At 36.6% G+C, this 11,948-nt stretch overlaps 1 non-coding gene across 1 annotated transcript; it reads left to right on the forward strand.

The window, feature by feature from the left end:
- The first annotated feature begins 11,795 nt into the window (after nucleotides 1–11,795).
- On the forward strand, nucleotides 11,796–11,899 carry LOC125931097 (U6 spliceosomal RNA). The gene has a single exon (XR_007460354.1). It is a non-coding gene; the product is annotated as a U6 spliceosomal RNA (small nuclear RNA).
- Nucleotides 11,900–11,948: the final 49 nt, after the last annotated feature.

Genomic DNA, 11,948 nt, shown 5'->3' on the forward strand with positions numbered 1-11,948 from the left:
GCCAACAGGCACATGAAAAGATGCTCAACATTGCTCCTCGTCAGGGAAATACAAATCAAAACCACACTCAGATACCACCTCACGCCAGTCAGAATGGTTAAAATCAACAAATCAGGAGACTATAGATGCTGGAGAGGATGTGGAGAAACGGGAACCCTCTTGCACTGTTGGTGGGCATGCAAACTGGTGCAGCCACTCTGGAAAACAGTGGCTCAAAAAATTAAAAATAGACCTACCCTATGACTCAGCAATAGCACTGCTAGGAATTTATCCAAGGGATACAGGAGTACTGATGCATAGGGGCACTTGTACCCCAATGTTTATAGCAGCACTCTCAACAATAGCCAAATTATGGAAAGAGCCGAAATGTCCATCAACTGATGAATGGATAAAGAAATTGTGGTTTATATATACACAATGGAGTACTACATGGCAATGAGAAAGAATGAAATCTGGCCTTTTGTAGCAATGTGGATGTAACTGGAGAGTGTTATTCTAAGTGAAATAAGTCATACAGAGAAAGACAGATACCATATGGTTTCACTCTTATGTGTATCCTGAGAAACTTAACAGAAGACCATGGGGGAGGGGAACAAAAAAAAAAGAGGTTAGAGAGGGAGGGATCAAAACATAAGAGATTCTTAAAAACTGAGACCAAACTAAGGGTTGATGGGGGGTGGGAGGGAGGGGAGTGTGGGTGATGGGTATTGAGGAGGGCATCTGTTGGGGTGAGCACTGGGTGTTGTATGGAAACCAATTTGACAATAAATTTCATATTTAAAAAAAAGAAAAACTTAGAAATAATATGGCTTCATAACCTACACACACCTGTTAAGGACTAGATTTTTCCAGCTTATATTCATCTAACAGCATCATCTTCATAGTAGGCAATGCCTTTCTGATCTGATTTAAATTATACTATATACAGTGATGGGTATTGAAGAGGGCACCTTTTGGGATGAGCACTGGGTGTTGTATGGAAACTGTTTTTACAATAAATTTCATATATTGAAAAAAAATAAATAAATTATACTATATACATTCTCTCTACCCCTAGAAATTCTGTCACTTTCTAGATGCAAAAACAAAATCCTATCTCAGTTATCTTCTCACTAGTTAGCAATAAGCTTTGTAAAATGCTTTTCTTCTTGCCCCTGTCTTATTTATTTTAAAACGTATCTATTTTTACATAAAGCTGAATGTACTGACACATGCTGTACCTTTCCCTTAGAAAAAGTTCATATGCTTAACCTGGCAGCTCTGTGCATACAGCTGATACGTTCTACTGGTGCAAAACAGATAATTTCTACATTTCACAGATCTGACCTTCTCACTAATTTGGCAAAGTAGGTGTTTGGGATTGCCTTTTTTTTTTTTTTTTTTTTTTTTTTTTTTTTTGTCCCTTTCACAGCCAAGGGAGAGAGAGAAGATAATACCAAGTCCAACTTGAAAAAGCAAAAACCAAACCTACAAAGAATCTACTGTTTATATATCCTCCTATGCTGGGGTGATTGTACTTATTAATTGTTATATGTTAGAGACATCCAGGTTTGTGGCAACTAAGATCACAGTCAATAAATTTTACTTTTTCATCTTTCATGAAGACAATGAGAAATTGCTCTGGCACATTAACAATCAGTCATGTCCTTAAAAGGGTGGATGACAGTGAATGTTATCTACTTGAATATCACCTTTATTTTAAAAGCCAAGTAGGTAACTCCAAGGTTAAGAAGTTTAATGTTTTTCTGAATCATGAAAATTAAAAACCGAGTATGGCTCACTTCATTTTATGTTGAAGAAATTATATGTTGTAGAAAATGGGAATTCCGAACACTGCTCACTTGCTTTAGAATGTGACCACATGCTTTTTTGGATACTTGGTCACCTGTTATTATGGGATTTCTATAGATTTTAATTATTAATATGATTATTCATAGTTCTGATCTAAAAATACCCCCATCATTATTTAATGTTTTTCCCCATTTGTGTTGTTTGTGCCCTTTCAAAGCACCTCGGTAATTTGTGTGTACTTAATTCTCTTTCTTAGGTAATGAATGCATAACTTACCTACCAAGCAGGGCCTTATTCATTTCCTCTTTTGAAAACACTATCAGTAAAAACTACCCACATCTAATCTGCCTAAGGTTTTGGCAGTTCTTGAAAACATTGGACTCCAAGATATACCGCTAGCTTAATATCTGATTTCATTAAGCTATGTTGCTTTCAAAGCATAATATAAACAAAGTAGAATTATTAACAACTTCCCTGAGTCATATGGGAAATTTATTTTTATAGCAGCTAGTTGTTAATTAGGATACCTGTCTTAACATAGCACTTGTATTTCACTATGTCCTGGGTCTTCGCTATTCATGAAAAAATAAATATGCCTTCAAAGATATGAAAGAAATAAAGAAACAAACTATAAAGTAAAAAAAACATACTTTTACTCTTGCATTTCCAATAATATGAACAGACTTTTAGAAAATACACAAGGCTGTATTTTAAAAGGTGTTGTCTCTTAATTTGCTATGTTTCGTATTTAGCATTAGATAGAAAAATAATTCAAAATTAGATTTCAACTATATAGTATATGTTATAACCACATAGGTATCTGTTGCCAATTTCTACTTAGGTAATGAACACTTATACAGTATCGATATTAGCAAAGAGCTGGAGGCTTGGATTACTACATTTTTTTTTCTTTCTTTCCCAAACCTAGCAAAATGAAAATCAGCTCTCTTCTAGATGTAACCAGTTTTGACTTGGGTTATCCATAGCAAACTACTCCTGAGTTTGCCTTTATGCACCACACACCACCACCCTATTTTTACTTAACAGAATTAAACTGGAGGCAGTTCTGCCCAATGCAAAAAAAAATGGGGCTCATTAAGAACAGAAAGTGTGTCCCTACCTGTTTGGGTTTATTATTCTCAGAGAGTGGCTAAAAGTAAACAAAACTGTTTTTGAAAAAAGCAACACTAAAGTGCTCTCTATTTGGACACCATCTTCATTGGTGACTTGGATAAAAAAGACCTTTAAACATGTGTTCTATAATTTGAACAGGTTTATGTATATTATAGATATAGATGTCCAAAATTTAGTGCAGATTTTGATTTCCGACTCCATGTGGACTATCAGTGATTACTGGGCTTTACTTCCCTAGGATGGTTTCAAGCAAGTGAGACCTGTTCAGGGGTAGGCATGCCAATAGCACATGAGATCTAGCAAAATTCAGAGGAATGAGACTAAGGAGCATTCAATAAGGGACACTTGGCTTGTTTTATATCATGCAATAAAAAAGGAAATTAAATATTCACAAAACAATTCCCAGGAAGGACTAAAAACATCTCCCTTGCCTCTTTTGTGACATTGCCAATAGTGTGAATTGGATATTGCCTACTAAATACAGACATTTTGGCAGTAATTACATTGCAACTATTTGAACAGACATTTTTCAGCAACTAAATGCATTTCTTAGAGCAATATGAGTTGCTGCCCACCCAGCACAAATCCCACTAAACACCTTCTAAAATTGCAAATAAGAAATCACCGTCTTTAACCATCTGAACTTTCTGTGTTGTTGTAGAGCACCTGAATTAACATTTTTGTTCTTGATATTATAATAAATGATGCATACCTCTTATCTAATAAGATGAAAATCTTGAGATGAACAGTTGATTTTTCACATATCTCCATGTTTCTGTGAACAAGCAACTAGCTTTCCTTTTTCCTAAAATAGAGAATAGAGAATAGAGAAATTTTGTGCAAAGCTCTTTTCCGGAGCCCCCAACTCCCACCCCCAAAGAGGTTCCTGGAGTTGCTGCCTTCCGTCCATTTTAAATGCTGAATTTGGCACAGAAAACATTTAAGAAAATGACAGAAAAATGAGCGTCATCAGCAACTTCAAAGTAAGGCCATACAATTTAGAATTTGTTACTAAAAGTCTTTCAGGTCTAAACCACACATGGAGGTAGTTTTCCTCTCATTTCTCAAAACAGAAAAAGCTGTGTTGAAGATCGCCCCAGTTTATTAATTTTGCAATTGATTACACTGATTGCATGAAGATTTCCATTGCAAAAAGAGATTTTTAAGGACTAAAAATATGACAATTATGCAGGTTACTCATTTAAGTGAATAAGTAACTACAGGTTTTTGAGGTAGCAGACACTTGGAGTAATTTGCCCCCTTCCTTCACCTGCTTGAAAAGTGTGGGGAGGCAATGCATGATCAATGATAGCAATCAAGAACCTTCAATGCAATAGTTCAAAAATCTAAAATGGTGATCCATGGGAGTTTTACAGATCATTAAAATACAATATTCTCTTGATAAAGTACCTCCATGTAATTAAATAGAGGTTGATCCTCCAAAGGGGGGAATCAAAAAGTCCTCTGAAAGGCCTTCTAATGATATCAGAGCCTCAGCTGGAGCTTTTCCCCTCCAGCAGTATGTTCCTTCTTCAGCCCCTCCAGTGGTCCTCAACAGGAAAGGGGGATAGGACATTTTCAGATGTCCCAAAGAGGATGAGGGAGCGCCAAACAAGCCCACAAAATAAAAGATTCCCCACACAAAAAAGTCCTGACTCCTTATCAAAACAGGACCTTTTATATTTGCTTTCATCTGCCCAGGATCCTCTTAGCTCCCATAACAAATGTGGGTGAAAGGATGAATCTCCCTTGGATGCCAATTTTAACTGAGTAACAGAACCCATTATCATCATGGTACAACGCAGAGTTTCTCAAACTGGTCTGATGTCCCATTAGTGTGTAAGCTCTGTGAGGGCAGGGATTCTGGTCTGTTTTGTTTGCTGATGGAGGCCCAGCACCTAGAATATGAGTGATGTATGTTACATGCTGAATAAATGCATGTTCAAAAATTGAATGAGTCAAAAGGATCCAATGGGATGCTTAATAAAAATACAGACAACTGAGCTCAGCCTAGACCTGCTGAATGAGAAACTCCTGGGATCAAGTCATTTATTTGGTTTAGAAGCCAAATGGATCTGGGATAATGCCTTGTTCTACCACTTAACTGGGTGTGACCTTAAGCAAAGTACTTCATCTCTCTAAGTCTGATTCATTCATTAAATAAATGGTTTAGGATGCCTACTGTTTTTCAGCATTATGCTACTGCTGAGGATATACCAGTGACCTAAATAATACAGTCCTTGCCTTCATGGAGTTCATAGGTCCTTACCTTTACAATGGGAGTAATATCAATGCCTAGGGTTGATTTGCAAGTCAATTGAGATAAAAATACAAACTCAGCATTCAACACCAAAGCCTTTGTATGGAATTCCTTACTTTATTGACATCTCAATTACTGATGGCAAAGGAGAAATCACCCCCCTTCAACACACAGCACAGTTTTCTTTTTTATTGTTTTGTTTTGGTGGTCAGTACAAGAAATAAGTCTTTTTAAAAATTGCGGTATAGGGGCACCTGAGTGGCTCAGTCAGTTAAGCGTCTGACTTCAGCTCAGGTCATGATCTCACAGTTTGTGAGTTCGAGCCCCACGTCAGGCTCTGTGTTGACAGCTCGGAGCGTGGAGCCTGCTTCAGATTCTAGGTCTCCTCCTCTTTTTGCCCCTCCCCTGCTCATGCTCTGTGTCTCTCTGTCTCTCAATAATAAATAAACGTTAAAAATTTAAAAAAAAATTGTGGTATAATCAATATACAACATTACATTAGTTTCAGGTGTACAACATTTGGTATATGTACATATTCCAAAATGATCATCCCAGTGAGTCTAGTTAACATCTAAAGTCATTTTTTAAATTGTAGTTGACATAAATGTTATAATAGTGATTCAACAATTCTATGCATTGTGCAATGCCCCAGGCACCCCTAAAGCTTTTTATTTTGATTTAGTTCTAATAGTTTATATTTGCTTTTGTTTCCCTTGCCTGAGAAGACATATCAGAAAAATGTTGCTAAGGCTGATGTCCAAGAGATTGCTCTTTATGTTTTCTTTTAAGAGTTTTATGGTTTCAGGTATTACATTTTGGTCTTTAATTCATTTTGAGTTTATTTTTGTGCATGGTGTAAGAAAGTGATCCAGTTTCAGCACACAACAAAACCTTCTAAAAACCATCTTTAACACCTCTGTCACCTCAGCACCACCCCATGTCAGAAGCCACCCAACTTTCTGTTTAGTCAAGTGAGATATAAAATCATTTTCTTTTTCCCATTTGAAGTTTCCATTACTCAGCACTTCACATTTCAACTCAAGTGTGATATTAGTAATGATCATTATCCATATTAATCATGATGCTGTTATTTATAGAGTACACTCACATGCATTTCAAATTATCTTAACACCTCACTTAAGATAGGTGGAGTTGATACTATTATCCCATTTTATAGATGCTCAAAGAATTGAGGTACCTTTTCCCAGCATTTTACTGGGAAGGAAGAACCTAACTCATGCACAGGTCTTTCTATTAGACTTATAAGGAAAGTCATTCAGAGCAGAACAAGGTCTTCTAAAGCCTTACCTCTTAGTAATGTGATCCATGGACCAACAGTATCAGCATCACCTGGGAATTTATCAGAAATGCAGAATCTCGGGCTCCATCTCATCTAGTGGGATCAGAAACTGCATTTTAACTAGAATCCCCCAAGTGATCTGTATTCATGTTGAAGTTCAAGAGGCATCATTCTAGGAAAACTAACTGGATTAAAAATCATTTGATAACCCTCAGATTTCCTGAAGTGCTAAACTAGTGACTAATACATTGTATAATACCACCTAATAAATATATTTTTCATAAGTAATCTGTGAATGGATAAGTGAATGAATAAATACCACAGTGAATTTTATAGTGTCTTCATGTTTTCTTGCAAAAGTTCCAATAAAGCATCAGGATGAACATTCATTTTCTTGGTATCAATCCTCTAGTCATCTTAAATCCTCCAAGATGCTTCCTCATTAGAGAATTTGAAAACACAAAGTTTCATTTCCACAGTATGCATATAGAATACTTTATTTCTTTAAAACAACTGTGTGTAAGATCAACTACTTTTTTATAGTCACTGCCAAGGCTTGACAGCCAGAGGCTGAAGGAACTCTGGAATGCAATAATCATTTATTTAGCAAATGTTTTTTGCACCTCTACTCATGTGAGGCACAGATGAGGCCCAGAGAAGACTTGGAGAATTTTAGCTCTTTCCTTTATAGCACTGTGTGCTATATCAAAGATGAAACAGTATTTCCCTTAAGAAACTGACATTCTAAAATTTGTATAGTTATGATATAGGTAGAATGTGATAAATTCCACCAGAAAGGAGAAGATCAAGCACCCTGGTCATTTAGAGACAGGGAAGTTCCCCGTGCTCTGTGGTCAGGAGTAGGGAAGGGAGGTAGGTAGGTTTCAACAGGAAATGTGCCCTTGAGCAGTAGCACTGCAAGCTGAGATGGCATTTAGGTGAGGCCCCAGACCTAGAAGAACAGTAGCTGGGTCTAATTGTCAAGAAGGAGGCTCAATGACTAGAGTATGTGTGTGTTTGGGGGCAGGGAACATCAGAGAGCTCTCTTTATAAACAAGCTCTCTTTATAACAACTAAAGCTCCAGTCTGGACTCCAGATCCTAGGTCTGGAAGTGTGATTTACTTTTGCAAAGCCTCCCTCTACCACTGCATAGCTGCTACTCTAAGTCCTGCATTGGTGAGGATTGGCTTGGGTACTGGAATTATCTGGGGAGAGCCATATGCTGATGCAGGGAGATGCTGGAGAAAGGAAAAACAAGAGGAAGGGCAAGGAGAGTTGGGCAGAGGAGAATTAGGTATATTACATACTTCATCAATGTGCCCTTTCTAGAATGTAAATTCTGTAAATCCTCTACCCTACAGTATTCTCTAGAAAGCTGACATTTGCCCAAGTCCTAATAGAGCTTCATACACACAGAGGTTGTTCAAAAACATTATCAGGTGATAACATCTAGCAGTGTCAAGCAATTGGCTCTCCTTTGCATTCTCGCTGCTCAGAGAATGAAAATATATGTGCAGCCAGCCTAAAGGGACTTTCCTTTTGTGTTATAGACCAGCATTTAAGCTTAGCTGCAGGATTCTCAGACTAGATAGTCTTCATTGTCCTGGAAGCTGGGACAGATGTGGAAAAGATAAGTAGGAAAATCTGTACTTATTCCTGTGAGTTTCCCATGTATTTTATTTTTAATTTGTTCCTTTGGGTGTAGAGTTTGTGCTTTTTTGTTTTATTTTTAACAAGCAGACTGTGTGAGTTCTTGTTTCATATCTTTCTCACACATATTAGAAAAATAATAGATTCTGGGTACTATGTTTGTGTGTATTATTTTGGGTTTTTCTGCTAGGCTCACCTGTCACTATTTCTATCCAAATGACTTTCATAACACTCAGGAAGTACCAGAAGGATATACCTAATAATTTCCCTGCCTTCCTTTACCCTTCCACCCAATTCCATGCTGGGAAGCCTCTTTTATATCAGAAACCATATATATATCACCAAAGAAATCAGCACTAACAGGAGCATCCTTAAATTAGTTCTTCTGAGGTTTGATTTCTTGAAAGAGAAAATTGAAAAGTTAACACTAAAGACTTCAAGTGACTGAGGTTTCTGGAGGCCACAGGAACAAATTTAATTATACTGTCCTGTACCTCCTAACCAAGACCTGTGCCCTATTTGGCACTGGTTATTTTCCTGAACCACTTCATCTGAGCACTCATATTTTGGTGATATCAGGGTCCACAGAGATGAACAGTGGAATTTCACCTAGATTATGTTTGGCCCTCCACCTACTTAAATGGGAAGTTATTGTGTTCACCTGAAATAAACATAAACATAAACATAGTAAGAACAGCTCTAAAATAGGCATGCTAAGCCATGGGACATACTTATTTCTCATTCAAATGAAAGACATTCTTATGCCCCGTATCCAGACTAAAAATGATTCTGAATATTTAAACTGTGTGTTTAAAATCCATTCTAATGGCATGACACATCCTGTTGTAAAACCAAGATACTCCAGAAGAATCCTTAAAATCTCTCAACACTCAGCATAATCCTAACTGCCATCAGTTCTGTGACCACTGCTTTTCACAAAGTCAATATTTGAGCCATTTTACTCTAAATTGACTAAGTTTCAGGAAAGGATGGAAAATAAAGAATCACTATCGCTCATATTAGTTTTCATTTACATATCATATTGTCTACAAATTATTACCTGTAGCATGGGAGGACATAGAGACAATATGTACCCACATAGCTTCCATCTCTGATTTAGTTCTTTCTATCAAGGAGAGGAGAACAACTAGACATTTCTGTGCTGATTTGCTTAACACTTCCTCTTAGGGGACTTAGAACCTTCCTGATAACATTTACAGTTTTCTAGAAGAGACTGTATTTAATCTGTATTTGTTTTATGAAAATATCCATTGGTTTTATTGCACAGTCACCCAGTTGTGTGTTAATTCAACGGCTCAATAGTAAAGCTAAAATATAGCTATGACAACTTTAAAACTAATAATGCCACAAAAAATTAATTTGTATCTCATGTAAAAAATAAGAACAATTAATGACAATTAAACTGTCATTTGTTCCTATAATTCTCTTAAGTACATTACACAAAGACATCTGGTACATTAAGAAAATTGAAGGGTGCCTGAGTGGCTCAGTCAGTTAAGCGTCAGACTTCAGTTCAGGTCATGATGTTCACAGTTCATGAGTTCGAGTACTACGTCGGGCTCTGTGCTAACAGCTCACAGCCTGGAGCCTGCTTCGGATTCTGTGTCTCCCTCTCTCTCTCAGCCCCTTCCCTGATCTCTCTCTCTCTCTCTCAGAAATAAGTAAACATTAAAAAAATAAAAAAAAGAAGAAGAAAAGAAAATTGAGACTTCGGTGTTTGGCTTTCAGAGAAATGGAAATTGTCCTGACCTTAATATGAAGATGCTTTTGATTTTCTCACATATGTGAAATTTCTGTGACTCCTGATTTATTTCTTGGCTGTTTTGTGGTACAAAAATACAGTTTAAAATAAGTAAAGAAATAAAATAAAATTATGTTCATCCATAGTACTCATAGAAATCTGTATCCAAAACTCCATTAACAATAACATACCTTCAGTTCAAGTAACACCCATCTAGATGGAGAGATGAACAGATCTGAATTATACATAAACTGATACTTAAGTCTCACCACACAGATAATTAATCTCAAGTAGTACAAGAACTTTCATGTTTCTTTCCTTGATTTTGCCGCAGGTATTAACCACCCAAAAAGTAACAGGGCTGTCTTTAAACATCTCTGGCAAACAGCTGGGTAGCGTTTCACATGACATAACAAGAACTTCACTAAAATGACTCCTAAAAAATTAAAAGCTAGTTTGGATCACTGTTATCTTTGGGTGCTTGGGGCCATTTGGAGTGGGAAGAATTCTGCAGTTAATTAGAAATGCACACAATGAGGAAGTGAAGTCTGACAAGGTTTCCTTTCAATGGTTAGTCTAGTTCTAAAGAGTGTATGTTGCAGTTCACAAAAAAAGTTGATGCCCCCAGTTTGAGTTTGACTTATCTTAGCCTCAATATCTAAGAGCATTCTAATTGTCCCTGAGATCAGACACAACCCAGTAGAAACAAGATTTTCTCAGCCTGTCTTTAAAATAGCACAAGTAGCAAGGGAAACAAAAGGTAAAATAAACTATTGGAACTACATCAAAATAAAAAGCTTCTGCACATCAAAGGAAACAATCAACAAAATTAAAACGCAACTATGGAATGGGAAAAGATATTTAAAAATGACATATCTAATAAAGGACCAGTATCCAAAATTTATAAAGAACATATACAACTCAACACCCAAAAACCAAATAATCCAATTAAAAAATGGGCAGAAGACATGAACAGACATTTCTCCAAAGAAGATACACAGATGGCTGATAGACACATGAAAAGATGCTCATCATCAGTTATCATCAGGGAAATGCAAATCAAAACTACAATGGGATATCACCTCACACATGTTAGAATGGCTAAAATCAACAACACAAGAAACAATGGGTGTTATAGAGAAAAAAGGGACCCTTATGCGCTGTTGGTGGGAATGCAAACTGGTGCTGCCTGCCATGGTAGAAAACAGTATGGACGTTTCTCAAAAAATTAAAAATAAAACTACCTTTAGATCCAGCAATAGCACTACTGGGTATTTACCCAAACAATACAAAAACATTAATTAAAGAGATATATGCACCCCTATATTTACAGCAGCATTATTTACAATAGCCAAGATTTACAAGAGCCAGTGGACAGCCAAGTGAAATGGAATGTTATTCAGCCATAAAAAAGAATGAAATCTTGCCATTTGCAATGATATGGATGGATATAGAAAGTATAATGCTAAGTGAAATAAGTAAGATAGAGAAAGACAAATACCATATGATTTCACTCATATGTGGAATTTAAGAAACAAAACAAGCAAAGGGGAAAAAATGAGAGAGTCAAAGCAAGAAACAGGTTCTTAATTATAGAGAATGATCTGATGGTTACCAGAAAGGAGGTGGGTAGGGGGATGGGTTACATAGGTGATGGGGATCACTTGTGATGGGTACAAGGTGATGTATGGGACTGTTAGTATATTGTACACCTGAAACTAGTATAATGCTGTTTGGTAACTGAAGTTTAAAAAAACTTAAAGTAAGGGGCACCTGGCATGCTCAGTCAGAAGAGCATGTGACTCTTGATCTCAGGGTTCTAATATGAGCCCCACACTGAGTGGAGAGATTGCTTAAATAAACTTAAAAAACTCTAAAGTAAAAAAATAAATACATAGTGCTCACTTCGGCAGCACATATACTAAAATTGGAAGGATACAGAGATTAGCACGGCCCCTGTGCCAGGATGACATGTGAATTTGTTAAGCATTCCACATTTTTATAGAAAGAAAGAAAGAAAGAAAGAAAGAAAGAAAGAAAGAAAGAAAGA

Source organism: Panthera uncia, chromosome A2 (assembly GCF_023721935.1).
Source record: "Panthera uncia isolate 11264 chromosome A2, Puncia_PCG_1.0, whole genome shotgun sequence".
In the NCBI taxonomy this organism is placed as follows: Eukaryota; Metazoa; Chordata; class Mammalia; order Carnivora; family Felidae; genus Panthera; species Panthera uncia.